Source organism: Nematostella vectensis, chromosome 3 (genome assembly GCF_932526225.1).
Source record: "Nematostella vectensis chromosome 3, jaNemVect1.1, whole genome shotgun sequence".
In the NCBI taxonomy this organism is placed as follows: Eukaryota; Metazoa; Cnidaria; class Anthozoa; order Actiniaria; family Edwardsiidae; genus Nematostella; species Nematostella vectensis.
The window spans coordinates 18,407,551-18,427,502 of NC_064036.1; the positions used below are offsets into that span (position 1 = coordinate 18,407,551).

General features: G+C 42.9%; 15 non-coding genes across 15 annotated transcripts; all 15 read right to left on the reverse strand.

The window, feature by feature from the left end:
• Positions 1-614: 614 nt before the first annotated feature.
• Positions 615-700, reverse strand: Trnay-gua. The gene is given in 2 exon segments: positions 615-650; positions 664-700. It is a non-coding gene; the product is annotated as a tRNA-Tyr (tRNA).
• Positions 701-768: 68 nt separating this feature from the next.
• Positions 769-854, reverse strand: Trnay-gua. Its single transcript is given in 2 exon segments — positions 769-804; positions 818-854. It is a non-coding gene; the product is annotated as a tRNA-Tyr (tRNA).
• Positions 855-3,611: 2,757 nt separating this feature from the next.
• Trnay-gua lies at positions 3,612-3,697 on the reverse strand. Its single transcript is given in 2 exon segments — positions 3,612-3,647; positions 3,661-3,697. It is a non-coding gene; the product is annotated as a tRNA-Tyr (tRNA).
• A 68-nt stretch (positions 3,698-3,765) lies between these two features.
• On the reverse strand, positions 3,766-3,851 carry Trnay-gua. The gene is given in 2 exon segments: positions 3,766-3,801; positions 3,815-3,851. It is a non-coding gene; the product is annotated as a tRNA-Tyr (tRNA).
• A 1,056-nt stretch (positions 3,852-4,907) lies between these two features.
• Positions 4,908-4,993, reverse strand: Trnay-gua. Its single transcript is given in 2 exon segments — positions 4,908-4,943; positions 4,957-4,993. It is a non-coding gene; the product is annotated as a tRNA-Tyr (tRNA).
• A 2,038-nt stretch (positions 4,994-7,031) lies between these two features.
• Trnay-gua lies at positions 7,032-7,117 on the reverse strand. Its single transcript is given in 2 exon segments — positions 7,032-7,067; positions 7,081-7,117. It is a non-coding gene; the product is annotated as a tRNA-Tyr (tRNA).
• A 68-nt stretch (positions 7,118-7,185) lies between these two features.
• Trnay-gua lies at positions 7,186-7,271 on the reverse strand. The gene is given in 2 exon segments: positions 7,186-7,221; positions 7,235-7,271. It is a non-coding gene; the product is annotated as a tRNA-Tyr (tRNA).
• Positions 7,272-8,328: 1,057 nt separating this feature from the next.
• Trnay-gua lies at positions 8,329-8,414 on the reverse strand. The gene is given in 2 exon segments: positions 8,329-8,364; positions 8,378-8,414. It is a non-coding gene; the product is annotated as a tRNA-Tyr (tRNA).
• A 1,614-nt stretch (positions 8,415-10,028) lies between these two features.
• On the reverse strand, positions 10,029-10,114 carry Trnay-gua. The gene is given in 2 exon segments: positions 10,029-10,064; positions 10,078-10,114. It is a non-coding gene; the product is annotated as a tRNA-Tyr (tRNA).
• A 68-nt stretch (positions 10,115-10,182) lies between these two features.
• On the reverse strand, positions 10,183-10,268 carry Trnay-gua. The gene is given in 2 exon segments: positions 10,183-10,218; positions 10,232-10,268. It is a non-coding gene; the product is annotated as a tRNA-Tyr (tRNA).
• Positions 10,269-13,024: 2,756 nt separating this feature from the next.
• Trnay-gua lies at positions 13,025-13,110 on the reverse strand. Its single transcript is given in 2 exon segments — positions 13,025-13,060; positions 13,074-13,110. It is a non-coding gene; the product is annotated as a tRNA-Tyr (tRNA).
• Positions 13,111-13,178: 68 nt separating this feature from the next.
• On the reverse strand, positions 13,179-13,264 carry Trnay-gua. The gene is given in 2 exon segments: positions 13,179-13,214; positions 13,228-13,264. It is a non-coding gene; the product is annotated as a tRNA-Tyr (tRNA).
• A 1,057-nt stretch (positions 13,265-14,321) lies between these two features.
• Trnay-gua lies at positions 14,322-14,407 on the reverse strand. Its single transcript is given in 2 exon segments — positions 14,322-14,357; positions 14,371-14,407. It is a non-coding gene; the product is annotated as a tRNA-Tyr (tRNA).
• Positions 14,408-16,021: 1,614 nt separating this feature from the next.
• Trnay-gua lies at positions 16,022-16,107 on the reverse strand. The gene is given in 2 exon segments: positions 16,022-16,057; positions 16,071-16,107. It is a non-coding gene; the product is annotated as a tRNA-Tyr (tRNA).
• Positions 16,108-16,175: 68 nt separating this feature from the next.
• On the reverse strand, positions 16,176-16,261 carry Trnay-gua. Its single transcript is given in 2 exon segments — positions 16,176-16,211; positions 16,225-16,261. It is a non-coding gene; the product is annotated as a tRNA-Tyr (tRNA).
• Positions 16,262-19,952: the final 3,691 nt, after the last annotated feature.

The window sequence follows — 19,952 nt, forward strand, 5'->3', positions numbered from 1 at the left end:
CGCTCTACCAACTGAGCTATCGAAGGATGGATGAGCATTGAAAGGGCAATCAACGTAACCTTGACCAAAATAAACAGCAGTGAACGTAAAAAATTCTTCGAGCCGGATTCGAACCAGCAACCTAGGATCAGTCTCCAAAAAAATGAAATTCCATGTAACATTGCCCAACGTAAAGCGCATGTATAAAACATCCTTTGAGCCGGATTCGAACCAGCGAATGAGGGATCACAATTGTAAATCTACAGCCCCCCGCTCTACAACTGAGCTATCGAAGGATGGATGTACATTAAAGAACAATCAACGTGACCTTGCCCAAAATAAAAAAGCAGTGCATTTAAAAAAAGTCTTCGAGCCGGATTCGAACCAGCGACCAAGGGATCACAATTATAAATCTACAGTCCCCCGTTCTACCAACTGAGCTATCGAAGGATGGATGTCCATGGAAAGGACAATCAACGTAACCTTGACCAAAATAAACAGCAGTGCACATAAAAAATCCTTCAAGCCGGATTTTAACCAGCGACCTAGGGATCACAGTCATAAATCTACAGTCTCCAAGGAAAGGACATTTCATGTAACCTTGCCCAAAATAAACAGCAGTGCACGTAAAACAATCCTTCGAGCCGGATTCGAACCAGCGACCTAGGGATCACAGTTATAAACCTACAGTCCCCCGCTCTACCATCTGAGCTATCGAAGGATGGATGTACATTGAAAGGACAATCAACGTAACCTTGCCCAAAATAAACTACAGTGAACGTAAAAAAATCCTTCGAGCCGGATTCGAACCAGCGACCTAGGGATCACAATTATAAATCTACAGTCCCCCGCTCTACCAACTGAGCTATCGAAGGATGGATGAGCATTGAAAGGGCAATCAACGTAACCTTGACCAAAATAAACAGCAGTGAACGTAAAAAATTCTTCGAGCCGGATTCGAACCAGCAACCTAGGATCAGTCTCCAAGAAAATGAAATTCCATGTAACATTGCCCAACGTAAAGCGCATGTATAAAACATCCTTTGCGCCGGATTCGAACCAGCGAATGAGGGATCACAATTGTAAATCTACAGCCCCCCGCTCTACCAACTGAGCTATCGAAGGATGGATGTACATTGAAAGGACAATCAACGTGACCTTGCCCAAAATAAAAAAGCAGTGCATTTAAAAAAAGTCTTCGAGCCGGATTCGAACCAGCGACCAAGGGATCACAATTATAAATCTACAGCCCCCCGATCTACCAACTGAGCTATCGAAGGATGGATGTACATTGAAAGGACAATCAACGTGACCTTGCCCAAAATAAAAAAGCAGTGCATTTAAAAAAAGTCTTCGAGCCGGATTCGAACCAGCGACCAAGGGATCACAATTATAAATCTACAGTCACCCGTTCTACCAACTGAGCTATCGAAGGATGGATGTCCATGGAAAGGACAATCAACGTAACCTTGACCAAAATAAACAGCAGTGCACATAAAAAAACCCTTCAAGCCGGATTTTAACCAGCGACCTAGAGATCACAGTCATAAATCTAGAGTCTCCAAGGAAAGGACATTTCATGTAACCTTGCCCATAATAAACAGCAGTGCACGTAAAAAAATACTTCGAGCCGGATTCGAACCAGCGACCTAGGGATCACAATTATAAATCTACAATCCCCTGCTCTACCAATTGAGCTATCGAAGGATGGATGTATATTTAAAGGACAATCAACGTAAACTTGGCCAAAATAAAAAAGCAGTGCACCTAAAAAATAATTTCGAGCCGGATTCGAACCAGCGATTTAGGGATCACAATTATAAATCTACAGTCCCCCGCTCTACCAACTGATCGATCGCATGATGGATGTACACGGAAGGAACAATCAACGTAACCTTGCCCAAAATAAACAGCAGTGAACATAAAAATAAATCCTTCGAGCCGGATTCGAACCAGCGACCTGGGGATCACAATTATAAATCTACAGTCCTCCGCTCTACCAACTGAGCTATCGAAGGATGGATGAGCATTGAAAGGGCAATCAACGTAACCTTGACCAAAATAAACAGCAGTGAACGTAAAAAATTCTTCGAGCCGGATTCGAACCAGCAACTTAGGATCAGTCTCCAAAAAAATGAAATTCCATGTAACATTGCCCAACGTAAAGCGCATGTATAAAACATCCTTTGAGCCGGATTCGAACCAGCGAATGAGGGATCACAATTGTAAATCTACAGCCCCCCGTTCTACCAACTGTGCTATCGAAGGATGGATGTACATTGAAAGGACAATCAACGTAACCTTGCCCAAAATAAACAGCAGTGAACGTAAAAAAATTATTCGAGCCGGATTCGAACCAGCGACCTAGGGATCACAATTATAAATCTACAGTCCCCCGCTCTACCAACTGAGCTATCGAAGGATGGATGAGCATTGAAAGGGCAATCAACGTAACCTTGACCAAAATAAACAGCAGTGAACGTAAAAAATTCTTCGAGCCGGATTCGAACCAGCAACCTAGGATCAGTCTCCAAAAAAATGAAATTCCATGTAACATTGCCCAACGTAAAGCGCATGTATAAAACATCCTTTGAGCCGGATTCGAACCAGCGAATGAGGGATCACAATTGTAAATCTACAGCCCCCCGTTCTACCAACTGAGCTATCGAAGGATGGATGTACATTGAAAGGACAATCAACGTGACCTTGCCCAAAATAAAAAAGCAGTGCATTTAAAAAAAGTCTTCGAGCCGGATTCGAACCAGCGACCAAGGGATCACAATTATAAATCTACAGTCCCCCGTTCTACCAATTGAGCTATCGAAGGATGGATGTATATTGAAAGGACAATCAACGTAAACTTGGCCAAAATAAAAAAGCAGTGCACCTAAAAAAAAATTTCGAGCCGGATTCGAACCAGCGATTTAGGGATCACAATTATAAATCTACAGTCCCCCGCTCTACCAACTGAGCGATTGCATGATGGATGTACATGGAAGGAACAATCAACGTAACCTTGCCCAAAATAAACAGCAGTGAACATAAAAATAAATCCTTCGAGCCGGATTCGAACCAGCGACCTGGGGATCACAATTATAAATCTACAGTCCCCCGCTTTACCAACTGTGCTATCGAAGGATGGATGTACATTGAAAGGACAATCAACGTAACCTTGCCCAAAATAAACAGCAGTGAACGTAAAAAAAATTATTCGAGCCGGATTCGAACCAGCGACCTAGGGATCACAATTGTAAATCTACAGCCCCCCGCTCTACAACTGAGCTATCGAAGGATGGATGTACATTGAAAGGACAACCAACGTGACCTTGCCCAAAATAAAAAAGCAGTGCATTTAAAAAAAGTCTTCGAGCCGGATTCGAACCAGCGACCAAGGGATCACAATTATAAATCTACAGTCCCCCGTTCTACCAACTGAGCTATCGAAGGATGGATGTCCATGGAAAGGACAATTAACGTAACCTTGACCAAAATAAACAGCAGTGCACATAAAAAATCCTTCAAGCCGGATTTTAACCAGCTACCTAGGGATCACAGTCATAAATCTACAGTCTCCAAGGAAAGGACATTTCATGTAACCTTGCCCAAAATAAACAGCAGTGCACGTAAAACAATCCTTCGAGCCGGATTCGAACCAGCGACCTAGGGATCACAGTTATAAACCTACAGTCCCCCGCTCTACCATCTGAGCTATCGAAGGATGGATGTACATTGAAAGGACAATCAACGTAACCTTGCCCAAAATAAACTACAGTGAACGTAAAAAAATCCTTCGAGCCGGATTCGAACCAGCGACCTAGGGATCACAATTATAAATCTACAGTCCCCCGCTCTACCAACTGAGCTATCGAAGGATGGATGACCATTGAAAGGGCAATCAACGTAACCTTGACCAAAATAAACAGCAGTGAACGTAAAAAATTCTTCGAGCCGGATTCCAACCAGCAACCTAGGATCAGTCTCCAAGAAAATGAAATTCCATGTAACATTGCCCAACGTAAAGCGCATGTATAAAACATTCTTTGCGCCGGATTCGAACCAGCGAATGAGGGATCACAATTGTAAATCTACAGCCCCCCGCTCTACCAACTGAGCTATCGAAGGATGGATGTACATTGAAAGGACAATCAACGTGACCTTGCCCAAAATAAAAAAGCAGTGCATTTTAAAAAAGTCTTCGAGCCGGATTCGAACCAGCGGCCAAGGGATCACAATTATAAATCTACAGCCCCCCGCTCTACCAACTGAGCTATCGAAGGATGGATGTACATTGAAAGGACAATCAACGTGACCTTGCCTAAAATAAAAAAGCAGTGCATTTAAAAAAAGTCTTCGAGCCGGATTCGAACCAGCGACCAAGGGATTACAATTATAAATCTACAGTCACCCGTTCTACCAACTGAGCTATCGAAGGATGGATGTCCATGGAAAGGACAATCAACGTAACCTTGACCAAAATAAACAGCAGTGCACATAAAAAATCCTTCAAGCCGGATTTTAACCAGCGACCTAGAGATCACAGTCATAAATCTACAGTCTCCAAGGAAAGGACATTTCATGTAACCTTGCCCATAATAAACAGCAGTGCACGTAAAAAAATACTTCGAGCCGGATTCGAACCAGCGACCTAGGGATCACAATTATAAATCTACAATCCCCCGCTCTACCAATTGAGCTATCGAAGGATGGATGTATATTGAAAGGACAATCAACGTAAACTTGGCCAAAATAAAAAAGCAGTGCACCTAAAAAATAATTTCGAGCCGGATTCGAACCAGCGATTTAGGGATCACAATTATAAATCTACAGTCCCCCGCTCTACCAACTGATCGATCGCATGATGGATGTACACGGAAGGAACAATCAACGTAACCTTGCCCAAAATAAACAGCAGTGAACATAAAAATAAATCCTTCGAGCCGGATTCGAACCAGCGACCTGGGGATCACAATTATAAATCTACAGTCCCCCGCTCTACCAACTGAGCTATCGAAGGATGGATGAGCATTGAAAGGGCAATCAACGTAACCTTGACCAAAATAAACAGCAGTGAACGTAAAAAAAATTATTCGAGCCGGATTCGAACCAGCGACCTAGGGATCACAATTGTAAATCTACAGCCCCCCGCTCTACAACTGAGCTATCGAAGGATGGATGTACATTGAAAGGACAATCAACGTAACCTTGACCAAAATAAACAGCAGTGCACATAAAAAATCCTTCAAGCCGGATTTTAACCAGCGACCTAGAGATCACAGTCATAAATCTACAGTCTCCAAGGAAAGGACATTTCATGTAACCTTGCCCAAAATAAACAGCAGTGCACGTAAAACAATCCTTCGAGCCGGATTCGAACCAGCGACCTGGGGATCACAGTTATAAATCTACAGTCCCCCGGTCTACCAACTGAGCTATCGAAGGATGGATGTACATTGAAAGGACAATCAACGTAACCTTGCCCAAAATAAACAGCGGTGAACGTAAAAAAATCCTTCGAGCAGAACCCGAACCAGCGACCTAGGGATCACAATTATAAATCTACAGTCCCCCGCTCTACCAACTGAGCTATCGAAGGATGGATGAGCATTGAAAGGGCAATCAACGTAACCTTGACCAAAATAAACAGCAGTGAACGTAAAAAATTCTTCGAGCCGGATTCGAACCAGCAACCTAGGATCAGTCTCCAAGAAAATGAAATTCCATGTAACATTGCCCAACGTAAAGCGCATGTATAAAACATCCTTTGAGCCGGATTCGAACCAGCGAATGAGGGATCACAATTGTAAATCTACAGCCCCCCGCTCTACCAACTGAGCTATCGAAGGATGGATGTACATTGAAAGGACAATCAACGTTACCTTGCCCAAAATAAAAAAGCAGTGCATTTAAAAAACGTCTTCGAGCCGGATTCGAACCAGCGACCAAGGGATCACAATTATAAATCTACAGTCCCCCGTTCTACCAATTGAGCTATCGAAGGATGGATGTATATTGAAAGGACAATCAACGTAAACTTGGCCAAAATAAAAAAGCAGTGCACCTAAAAAAAAATTTCGAGCCGGATTCGAACCAGCGATTTAGGGATCACAATTATAAATCTACAGTCCCCCGCTCTACCAACTGAGCGATCGCATGATGGATGTACATGGAAGGAACAATCAACGTAACCTTGCCCAAAATAAACAGCAGTGAACATAAAAATAAATCCTTCGAGCCGGATTCGAACCAGCGACCTGGGGATCACAATTATAAATCTACAGTCCCCCGCTTTACCAACTGTGCTATCGAAGGATGGATGTACATTGAAAGGACAATCAACGTAACCTTGCCCAAAATAAACAGCAGTGAACGTAAAAAAAATTATTCGAGCCGGATTCGAACCAGCGACCTAGGGATCACAATTATAAATCTACAGTCCCCCGCTCTACCAACTGAGCTATCGAAGGATGGATGAGCATTGAAAGGGCAATCAACGTAACCTTGACCAAAATAAACAGCAGTGAACGTAAAAAATTCTTCGAGCCGGATTCGAACCAGCAACCTAGGATCAGTCTCCAAAAAAATGAAATTCCATGTAACATTGCCCAACGTAAAGCGCATGTATAAAACATCCTTTGAGCCGGATTCGAACCAGCGAATGAGGGATCACAATTGTAAATCTACAGCCCCCCGCTCTACAACTGAGCTATCGAAGGATGGATGTACATTAAAGAACAATCAACGTGACCTTGCCCAAAATAAAAAAGCAGTGCATTTAAAAAAAGTCTTCGAGCCGGATTCGAACCAGCGACCAAGGGATCACAATTATAAATCTACAGTCCCCCGTTCTACCAACTGAGCTATCGAAGGATGGATGTCCATGGAAAGGACAATCAACGTAACCTTGACCAAAATAAACAGCAGTGCACATAAAAAATCCTTCAAGCCGGATTTTAACCAGCGACCTAGGGATCACAGTCATAAATCTACAGTCTCCAAGGAAAGGACATTTCATGTAACCTTGCCCAAAATAAACAGCAGTGCACGTAAAACAATCCTTCGAGCCGGATTCGAACCAGCGACCTAGGGATCACAGTTATAAACCTACAGTCCCCCGCTCTACCATCTGAGCTATCGAAGGATGGATGTACATTGAAAGGACAATCAACGTAACCTTGCCCAAAATAAACTACAGTGAACGTAAAAAAATCCTTCGAGCCGGATTCGAACCAGCGACCTAGGGATCACAATTATAAATCTACAGTCCCCCGCTCTACCAACTGAGCTATCGAAGGATGGATGAGCATTGAAAGGGCAATCAACGTAACCTTGACCAAAATAAACAGCAGTGAACGTAAAAAATTCTTCGAGCCGGATTCGAACCAGCAACCTAGGATCAGTCTCCAAGAAAATGAAATTCCATGTAACATTGCCCAACGTAAAGCGCATGTATAAAACATCCTTTGCGCCGGATTCGAACCAGCGAATGAGGGATCACAATTGTAAATCTACAGCCCCCCGCTCTACCAACTGAGCTATCGAAGGATGGATGTACATTGAAAGGACAATCAACGTGACCTTGCCCAAAATAAAAAAGCAGTGCATTTAAAAAAAGTCTTCGAGCCGGATTCGAACCAGCGACCAAGGGATCACAATTATAAATCTACAGCCCCCCGATCTACCAACTGAGCTATCGAAGGATGGATGTACATTGAAAGGACAATCAACGTGACCTTGCCCAAAATAAAAAAGCAGTGCATTTAAAAAAAGTCTTCGAGCCGGATTCGAACCAGCGACCAAGGGATCACAATTATAAATCTACAGTCACCCGTTCTACCAACTGAGCTATCGAAGGATGGATGTCCATGGAAAGGACAATCAACGTAACCTTGACCAAAATAAACAGCAGTGCACATAAAAAAACCCTTCAAGCCGGATTTTAACCAGCGACCTAGAGATCACAGTCATAAATCTAGAGTCTCCAAGGAAAGGACATTTCATGTAACCTTGCCCATAATAAACAGCAGTGCACGTAAAAAAATACTTCGAGCCGGATTCGAACCAGCGACCTAGGGATCACAATTATAAATCTACAATCCCCTGCTCTACCAATTGAGCTATCGAAGGATGGATGTATATTGAAAGGACAATCAACGTAAACTTGGCCAAAATAAAAAAGCAGTGCACCTAAAAAATAATTTCGAGCCGGATTCGAACCAGCGATTTAGGGATCACAATTATAAATCTACAGTCCCCCGCTCTACCAACTGATCGATCGCATGATGGATGTACACGGAAGGAACAATCAACGTAACCTTGCCCAAAATAAACAGCAGTGAACATAAAAATAAATCCTTCGAGCCGGATTCGAACCAGCGACCTGGGGATCACAATTATAAATCTACAGTCCCCCGCTCTACCAACTGAGCTATCGAAGGATGGATGAGCATTGAAAGGGCAATCAACGTAACCTTGACCAAAATAAACAGCAGTGAACGTAAAAAATTCTTCGAGCCGGATTCGAACCAGCAACTTAGGATCAGTCTCCAAAAAAATGAAATTCCATGTAACATTGCCCAACGTAAAGCGCATGTATAAAACATCCTTTGAGCCGGATTCGAACCAGCGAATGAGGGATCACAATTGTAAATCTACAGCCCCCCGTTCTACCAACTGTGCTATCGAAGGATGGATGTACATTGAAAGGACAATCAACGTAACCTTGCCCAAAATAAACAGCAGTGAACGTAAAAAAATTATTCGAGCCGGATTCGAACCAGCGACCTAGGGATCACAATTATAAATCTACAGTCCCCCGCTCTACCAACTGAGCTATCGAAGGATGGATGAGCATTGAAAGGGCAATCAACGTAACCTTGACCAAAATAAACAGCAGTGAACGTAAAAAATTCTTCGAGCCGGATTCGAACCAGCAACCTAGGATCAGTCTCCAAAAAAATGAAATTCCATGTAACATTGCCCAACGTAAAGCGCATGTATAAAACATCCTTTGAGCCGGATTCGAACCAGCGAATGAGGGATCACAATTGTAAATCTACAGCCCCCCGTTCTACCAACTGAGCTATCGAAGGATGGATGTACATTGAAAGGACAATCAACGTGACCTTGCCCAAAATAAAAAAGCAGTGCATTTAAAAAAAGTCTTCGAGCCGGATTCGAACCAGCGACCAAGGGATCACAATTATAAATCTACAGTCCCCCGTTCTACCAATTGAGCTATCGAAGGATGGATGTATATTGAAAGGACAATCAACGTAAACTTGGCCAAAATAAAAAAGCAGTGCACCTAAAAAAAAATTTCGAGCCGGATTCGAACCAGCGATTTAGGGATCACAATTATAAATCTACAGTCCCCCGCTCTACCAACTGAGCGATTGCATGATGGATGTACATGGAAGGAACAATCAACGTAACCTTGCCCAAAATAAACAGCAGTGAACATAAAAATAAATCCTTCGAGCCGGATTCGAACCAGCGACCTGGGGATCACAATTATAAATCTACAGTCCCCCGCTTTACCAACTGTGCTATCGAAGGATGGATGTACATTGAAAGGACAATCAACGTAACCTTGCCCAAAATAAACAGCAGTGAACGTAAAAAAAATTATTCGAGCCGGATTCGAACCAGCGACCTAGGGATCACAATTGTAAATCTACAGCCCCCCGCTCTACAACTGAGCTATCGAAGGATGGATGTACATTGAAAGGACAACCAACGTGACCTTGCCCAAAATAAAAAAGCAGTGCATTTAAAAAAAGTCTTCGAGCCGGATTCGAACCAGCGACCAAGGGATCACAATTATAAATCTACAGTCCCCCGTTCTACCAACTGAGCTATCGAAGGATGGATGTCCATGGAAAGGACAATTAACGTAACCTTGACCAAAATAAACAGCAGTGCACATAAAAAATCCTTCAAGCCGGATTTTAACCAGCTACCTAGGGATCACAGTCATAAATCTACAGTCTCCAAGGAAAGGACATTTCATGTAACCTTGCCCAAAATAAACAGCAGTGCACGTAAAACAATCCTTCGAGCCGGATTCGAACCAGCGACCTAGGGATCACAGTTATAAACCTACAGTCCCCCGCTCTACCATCTGAGCTATCGAAGGATGGATGTACATTGAAAGGACAATCAACGTAACCTTGCCCAAAATAAACTACAGTGAACGTAAAAAAATCCTTCGAGCCGGATTCGAACCAGCGACCTAGGGATCACAATTATAAATCTACAGTCCCCCGCTCTACCAACTGAGCTATCGAAGGATGGATGACCATTGAAAGGGCAATCAACGTAACCTTGACCAAAATAAACAGCAGTGAACGTAAAAAATTCTTCGAGCCGGATTCGAACCAGCAACCTAGGATCAGTCTCCAAGAAAATGAAATTCCATGTAACATTGCCCAACGTAAAGCGCATGTATAAAACATTCTTTGCGCCGGATTCGAACCAGCGAATGAGGGATCACAATTGTAAATCTACAGCCCCCCGCTCTACCAACTGAGCTATCGAAGGATGGATGTACATTGAAAGGACAATCAACGTGACCTTGCCCAAAATAAAAAAGCAGTGCATTTTAAAAAAGTCTTCGAGCCGGATTCGAACCAGCGGCCAAGGGATCACAATTATAAATCTACAGCCCCCCGCTCTACCAACTGAGCTATCGAAGGATGGATGTACATTGAAAGGACAATCAACGTGACCTTGCCCAAAATAAAAAAGCAGTGCATTTAAAAAAAGTCTTCGAGCCGGATTCGAACCAGCGACCAAGGGATTACAATTATAAATCTACAGTCACCCGTTCTACCAACTGAGCTATCGAAGGATGGATGTCCATGGAAAGGACAATCAACGTAACCTTGACCAAAATAAACAGCAGTGCACATAAAAAATCCTTCAAGCCGGATTTTAACCAGCGACCTAGAGATCACAGTCATAAATCTACAGTCTCCAAGGAAAGGACATTTCATGTAACCTTGCCCATAATAAACAGCAGTGCACGTAAAAAAATACTTCGAGCCGGATTCGAACCAGCGACCTAGGGATCACAATTATAAATCTACAATCCCCCGCTCTACCAATTGAGCTATCGAAGGATGGATGTATATTGAAAGGACAATCAACGTAAACTTGGCCAAAATAAAAAAGCAGTGCACCTAAAAAATAATTTCGAGCCGGATTCGAACCAGCGATTTAGGGATCACAATTATAAATCTACAGTCCCCCGCTCTACCAACTGAGCGATCGCATGATGGATGTACACGGAAGGAACAATCAACGTAACCTTGCCCAAAATAAACAGCAGTGAACATAAAAATAAATCCTTCGAGCCGGATTCGAACCAGCGACCTGGGGATCACAATTATAAATCTACAGTCCCCCGCTTTACCAACTGTGCTATCGAAGGATGGATGTACATTGAAAGGACAATCAACGTAACCTTGCCCAAAATAAACAGCAGTGAACGTAAAAAAATTATTCGAGCCGGATTCGAACCAGCGACCTAGGGATCACAATTATAAATCTACAGTCCCCCGCTCTACCAACTGAGCTATCGAAGGATGGATGAGCATTGAAAGGGCAATCAACGTAACCTTGACCAAAATAAACAGCAGTGAACGTAAAAAATTCTTAGAGCCGGATTCGAACCAGCAACCTAGGATCAGTCTCAAAAAAAATGAAATTCCATGTAACATTGCCCAACGTAAAGCGCATGTATAAAACATCCTTTGAGCCGGATTCGAACCAGCGAATGAGGGATCACAATTGTAAATCTACAGCCCCCCGTTCTACCAACTGAGCTATCGAAGGATGGATGTACATTGAAAGGACAATCAACGTGACCTTGCCCAAAATAAAAAAGCAGTGCATTTAAAAAACGTCTTCGAGCCGTATTCGAACCAGCGACCAAGGGATCACAATTATAAATCTACAGTCCCCCGTTCTACCAATTGAGCTATCGAAGGATGGATGTATATTGAAAGGACAATCAACGTAAACTTGGCCAAAATAAAAAAGCAGTGCACCTAAAAAAAAATTTCGAGCCGGATTCGAACCAGCGATTTAGGGATCACAATTATAAATCTACAGTCCCCCGCTCTACCAACTGAGCGATCGCATGATGGATGTACATGGAAGGAACAATCAACGTAACCTTGCCCAAGATAAACAGCAGTGAACATAAAAATAAATCCTTCGAGCCGGATTCGAACCAGCGACCTGGGGATCACAATTATAAATCTACAGTCCCCCGCTTTACCAACTGTGCTATCGAAGGATGGATGTACATTGAAAGGACAATCAACGTAACCTTGCCCAAAATAAACAGCAGTGAACGTAAAAAAAATTATTCGAGCCGGATTCGAACCAGCGACCTAGGGATCACAATTATAAATCTACAGTCCCCCGCTCTACCAACTGAGCTATCGAAGGATGGATGAGCATTGAAAGGGCAATCAACGTAACCTTGACCAAAATAAACAGCAGTGAACGTAAAAAATTCTTCGAGCCGGATTCGAACCAGCAACCTAGGATCAGTCTCCAAAAAAATGAAATTCCATGTAACATTGCCCAACGTAAAGCGCATGTATAAAACATCCTTTGAGCCGGATTTGAACCAGCGAATGAGGGATCACAATTGTAAATCTACAGCCCCCCGCTCTACAACTGAGCTATCGAAGGATGGATGTACATTGAAAGGACAATCAACGTGACCTTGCCTAAAATAAAAAAGCAGTGCATTTAAAAAAAGTCTTCGAGCCGGATTCGAACCAGCGACCAAGGGATCACAATTATAAATCTACAGTCCCCCGTTCTACCAACTGAGCTATCGAAGGATGGATGTCCATGGAAAGGACAATCAACGTAACCTTGACCAAAATAAACAGCAGTGCACATAAAAAATCCTTCAAGCCGGATTTTAACCAGCGACCTAGGGATCACAGTCATAAATCTACAGTCTCCAAGGAAAGGACATTTCATGTAACCTTGCCCAAAATAAACAGCAGTGCACGTAAAACAATCCTTCGAGCCGGATTCGAACCAGCGACCTAGGGATCACAGTTATAAACCTACAGTCCCCCGCTCTACCATCTGAGCTATCGAAGGATGGATGTACATTGAAAGGACAATCAACGTAACCTTGCCCAAAATAAACTACAGTGAACGTAAAAAAATCCTTCGAGCCGGATTCGAACCAGCGACCTAGGGATCACAATTATAAATCTACAGTCCCCCGCTCTACCAACTGAGCTATCGAAGGATGGATGAGCATTGAAAGGGCAATCAACGTAACCTTGACCAAAATAAACAGCAGTGAACGTAAAAAATTCTTCGAGCCGGATTCGAACCAGCAACCTAGGATCAGTCTCCAAGAAAATGAAATTCCATGTAACATTGCCCAACGTAAAGCGCATGTATAAAACATCCTTTGCGCCGGATTCGAACCAGCGAATGAGGGATCACAATTGTAAATCTACAGCCCCCCGCTCTACCAACTGAGCTATCGAAGGATGGATGTACATTGAAAGGACAATCAACGTGACCTTGCCCAAAATAAAAAAGCAGTGCATTTAAAAAAAGTCTTCGAGCCGGATTCGAACCAGCGACCAAGGGATCACAATTATAAATCTACAGCCCCCCGATCTACCAACTGAGCTATCGAAGGATGGATGTACATTGAAAGGACAATCAACGTGACCTTGCCCAAAATAAAAAAGCAGTGCATTTAAAAAAAGTCTTCGAGCCGGATTCGAACCAGCGACCAAGGGATCACAATTATAAATCTACAGTCACCCGTTCTACCAACTGAGCTATCGAAGGATGGATGTCCATGGAAAGGACAATCAACGTAACCTTGACCAAAATAAACAGCAGTGCACATAAAAAAACCCTTCAAGCCGGATTTTAACCAGCGACCTAGAGATCACAGTCATAAATCTAGAGTCTCCAAGGAAAGGACATTTCATGTAACCTTGCCCATAATAAACAGCAGTGCACGTAAAAAAATACTTCGAGCCGGATTCGAACCAGCGACCTAGGGATCACAATTATAAATCTACAATCCCCTGCTCTACCAATTGAGCTATCGAAGGATGGATGTATATTGAAAGGACAATCAACGTAAACTTGGCCAAAATAAAAAAGCAGTGCACCTAAAAAATAATTTCGAGCCGGATTCGAACCAGCGATTTAGGGATCACAATTATAAATCTACAGTCCCCCGCTCTACCAACTGATCGATCGCATGATGGATGTACACGGAAGGAACAATCAACGTAACCTTGCCCAAAATAAACAGCAGTGAACATAAAAATAAATCCTTCGAGCCGGATTCGAACCAGCGACCTGGGGATCACAATTATAAATCTACAGTCCCCCGCTCTACCAACTGAGCTATCGAAGGATGGATGAGCATTGAAAGGGCAATCAACGTAACCTTGACCAAAATAAACAGCAGTGAACGTAAAAAATTCTTCGAGCCGGATTCGAACCAGCAACTTAGGATCAGTCTCCAAAAAAATGAAATTCCATGTAACATTGCCCAACGTAAAGCGCATGTATAAAACATCCTTTGAGCCGGATTCGAACCAGCGAATGAGGGATCACAATTGTAAATCTACAGCCCCCCGTTCTACCAACTGTGCTATCGAAGGATGGATGTACATTGAAAGGACAATCAACGTAACCTTGCCCAAAATAAACAGCAGTGAACGTAAAAAAATTATTCGAGCCGGATTCGAACCAGCGACCTAGGGATCACAATTATAAATCTACAGTCCCCCGCTCTACCAACTGAGCTATCGAAGGATGGATGAGCATTGAAAGGGCAATCAACGTAACCTTGACCAAAATAAACAGCAGTGAACGTAAAAAATTCTTCGAGCCGGATTCGAACCAGCAACCTAGGATCAGTCTCCAAAAAAATGAAATTCCATGTAACATTGCCCAACGTAAAGCGCATGTATAAAACATCCTTTGAGCCGGATTCGAACCAGCGAATGAGGGATCACAATTGTAAATCTACAGCCCCCCGTTCTACCAACTGAGCTATCGAAGGATGGATGTACATTGAAAGGACAATCAACGTGACCTTGCCCAAAATAAAAAAGCAGTGCATTTAAAAAAAGTCTTCGAGCCGGATTCGAACCAGCGACCAAGGGATCACAATTATAAATCTACAGTCCCCCGTTCTACCAATTGAGCTATCGAAGGATGGATGTATATTGAAAGGACAATCAACGTAAACTTGGCCAAAATAAAAAAGCAGTGCACCTAAAAAAAAATTTCGAGCCGGATTCGAACCAGCGATTTAGGGATCACAATTATAAATCTACAGTCCCCCGCTCTACCAACTGAGCGATTGCATGATGGATGTACATGGAAGGAACAATCAACGTAACCTTGCCCAAAATAAACAGCAGTGAACATAAAAATAAATCCTTCGAGCCGGATTCGAACCAGCGACCTGGGGATCACAATTATAAATCTACAGTCCCCCGCTTTACCAACTGTGCTATCGAAGGATGGATGTACATTGAAAGGACAATCAACGTAACCTTGCCCAAAATAAACAGCAGTGAACGTAAAAAAAATTATTCGAGCCGGATTCGAACCAGCGACCTAGGGATCACAATTGTAAATCTACAGCCCCCCGCTCTACAACTGAGCTATCGAAGGATGGATGTACATTGAAAGGACAACCAACGTGACCTTGCCCAAAATAAAAAAGCAGTGCATTTAAAAAAAGTCTTCGAGCCGGATTCGAACCAGCGACCAAGGGATCACAATTATAAATCTACAGTCCCCCGTTCTACCAACTGAGCTATCGAAGGATGGATGTCCATGGAAAGGACAATTAACGTAACCTTGACCAAAATAAACAGCAGTGCACATAAAAAATCCTTCAAGCCGGATTTTAACCAGCTACCTAGGGATCACAGTCATAAATCTACAGTCTCCAAGGAAAGGACATTTCATGTAACCTTGCCCAAAATAAACAGCAGTGCACGTAAAACAATCCTTCGAGCCGGATTCGAACCAGCGACCTAGGGATCACAGTTATAAACCTACAGTCCCCCGCTCTACCATCTGAGCTATCGAAGGATGGATGTACATTGAAAGGACAATCAACGTAACCTTGCCCAAAATAAACTACAGTGAACGTAAAAAAATCCTTCGAGCCGGATTCGAACCAGCGACCTAGGGATCACAATTATAAATCTACAGTCCCCCGCTCTACCAACTGAGCTATCGAAGGATGGATGACCATTGAAAGGGCAATCAACGTAACCTTGACCAAAATAAACAGCAGTGAACGTAAAAAATTCTTCGAGCCGGATTCGAACCAGCAACCTAGGATCAGTCTCCAAGAAAATGAAATTCCATGTAACATTGCCCAACGTAAAGCGCATGTATAAAACATTCTTTGCGCCGGATTCGAACCAGCGAATGAGGGATCACAATTGTAAATCTACAGCCCCCCGCTCTACCAACTGAGCTATCGAAGGATGGATGTACATTGAAAGGACAATCAACGTGACCTTGCCCAAAATAAAAAAGCAGTGCATTTTAAAAAAGTCTTCGAGCCGGATTCGAACCAGCGGCCAAGGGATCACAATTATAAATCTACAGCCCCCCGCTCTACCAACTGAGCTATCGAAGGATGGATGTACATTGAAAGGACAATCAACGTGACCTTGCCCAAAATAAAAAAGCAGTGCATTTAAAAAAAGTCTTCGAGCCGGATTCGAACCAGCGACCAAGGGATTACAATTATAAATCTACAGTCACCCGTTCTACCAACTGAGCTATCGAAGGATGGATGTCCATGGAAAGGACAATCAACGTAACCTTGACCAAAATAAACAGCAGTGCACATAAAAAATCCTTCAAGCCGGATTTTAACCAGCGACCTAGAGATCACAGTCATAAATCTACAGTCTCCAAGGAAAGGACATTTCATGTAACCTTGCCCATAATAAACAGCAGTGCACGTAAAAAAATACTTCGAGCCGGATTCGAACCAGCGACCTAGGGATCACAATTATAAATCTACAATCCCCCGCTCTACCAATTGAGCTATCGAAGGATGGATGTATATTGAAAGGACAATCAACGTAAACTTGGCCAAAATAAAAAAGCAGTGCACCTAAAAAATAATTTCGAGCCGGATTCGAACCAGCGATTTAGGGATCACAATTATAAATCTACAGTCCCCCGCTCTACCAACTGAGCGATCGCATGATGGATGTACACGGAAGGAACAATCAACGTAACCTTGCCCAAAATAAACAGCAGTGAACATAAAAATAAATCCTTCGAGCCGGATTCGAACCAGCGACCTGGGGATCACAATTATAAATCTACAGTCCCCCGCTTTACCAACTGTGCTATCGAAGGATGGATGTACATTGAAAGGACAATCAACGTAACCTTGCCCAAAATAAACAGCAGTGAACGTAAAAAAATTATTCGAGCCGGATTCGAACCAGCGACCTAGGGATCACAATTATAAATCTACAGTCCCCCGCTCTACCAACTGAGCTATCGAAGGATGGATGAGCATTGAAAGGGCAATCAACGTAACCTTGACCAAAATAAACAGCAGTGAACGTAAAAAATTCTTAGAGCCGGATTCGAACCAGCAACCTAGGATCAGTCTCAAAAAAAATGAAATTCCATGTAACATTGCCCAACGTAAAGCGCATGTATAAAACATCCTTTGAGCCGGATTCGAACCAGCGAATGAGGGATCACAATTGTAAATCTACAGCCCCCCGTTCTACCAACTGAGCTATCGAAGGATGGATGTACATTGAAAGGACAATCAACGTGACCTTGCCCAAAATAAAAAAGCAGTGCATTTAAAAAACGTCTTCGAGCCGTATTCGAACCAGCGACCAAGGGATCACAATTATAAATCTACAGTCCCCCGTTCTACCAATTGAGCTATCGAAGGATGGATGTATATTGAAAGGACAATCAACGTAAACTTGGCCAAAATAAAAAAGCAGTGCACCTAAAAAAAAATTTCGAGCCGGATTCGAACCAGCGATTTAGGGATCACAATTATAAATCTACAGTCCCCCGCTCTACCAACTGAGCGATCGCATGATGGATGTACATGGAAGGAACAATCAACGTAACCTTGCCCAAGATAAACAGCAGTGAACATAAAAATAAATCCTTCGAGCCGGATTCGAACCAGCGACCTGGGGATCACAATTATAAATCTACAGTCCCCCGCTTTACCAACTGTGCTATCGAAGGATGGATGTACATTGAAAGGACAATCAACGTAACCTTGCCCAAAATAAACAGCAGTGAACGTAAAAAAAATTATTCGAGCCGGATTCGAACCAGCGACCTAGGGATCACAATTATAAATCTACAGTCCCCCGCTCTACCAACTGAGCTATCGAAGGATGGATGAGCATTGAAAGGGCAATCAACGTAACCTTGACCAAAATAAACAGCAGTGAACGTAAAAAATTCTTCGAGCCGGATTCGAACCAGCAACCTAGGATCAGTCTCCAAAAAAATGAAATTCCATGTAACATTGCCCAACGTAAAGCGCATGTATAAAACATCCTTTGAGCCGGATTTGAACCAGCGAATGAGGGATCACAATTGTAAATCTACAGCCCCCCGCTCTACAACTGAGCTATCGAAGGATGGATGTACATTGAAAGGACAATCAACGTGACCTTGCCTAAAATAAAAAAGCAGTGCATTTAAAAAAAGTCTTCGAGCCGGATTCGAACCAGCGACCAAGGGATTACAATTATAAATCTACAGTCCCCCGTTCTACCAACTGAGCTATCGAAGGATGGATGTCCATGGAAAGGACAATCAACGTAACCTTGACCAAAATAAACAGCAGTGCACATAAAAAATCCTTCAAGCCGGATTTTAACCAGCGACCTAGAGATCACAGTCATAAATCTACAGTCTCCAAGGAAAGGACATTTCATGTAACCTTGCCCAAAATAAACAGCAGTGCACGTAAAACAATCCTTCGAGCCGGATTCGAACCAGCGACCTAGGGATCACAGTTATAAATCTACAGTCTCCCGCTCTACCAACTAAGCTATCGAAGGATGGATGTATATTGAAAGGACAATCAACGTAAACTTGGCCAAAATAAAAAAGCAGTGCACCTAAAAAACAATTTCGAGCCGGATTCGAACCAGCGATTTAGGGATCACAATTATAAATCTACAGTCCCCCGCTCTACCAACTGAGCTATCGCATGATGGATGTACATGGAAGGAACAATCAACGTAACCTTGCCCAAAATAAACAGCAGTGAACATAAAAAAAATCCTTCGAGCCGGATTCGAACCAGCGACCTGGGGATCACAATTATAAATCTACAGTCCCCCGCTTTACCAACTGTGCTATAGAAGGATTGATGTACGTGGAAAGGACAATTAATGTAAACTTGCCCAAAATAAACAGTATTGCACGTAAAAAAATCCTTCGAGCAGGATTCGAACCATCGACCTAGAGATCCCAATTATAAATCTACAGTCCTCCGCTCTACCAACTGAGCTATCGAAGGATGGATGTACATTAAAAGGACAATCAACGTGACCTTGCCCAAAATAAAAAAGCAGTGAATTTAAAAACATTCTTCGAGCCGCATTCGAACCAGCGACCTAGAGATCACAATTATAAATCTACAGTCCCCCGCTCTACCAATTGAGCTATCGAGGGATGGATGTACATGGAAAGGACAATCAACGTAACCTTGCCCAAAATAAACAGCAGTGAACGTAAAAAATCCTTCGAGCCGGATTCGAACCAGCGACCTAGGGATCACAATTATAAATCTACAGCCCCCCGCTCTACAAAACTGAGCTATCGAAGGATGGATGTACATGGAAAGGACAATCAACGTAACCTTGCCCAAAATAAACAGCAAGGCACCTAAAAACATTTTTCGA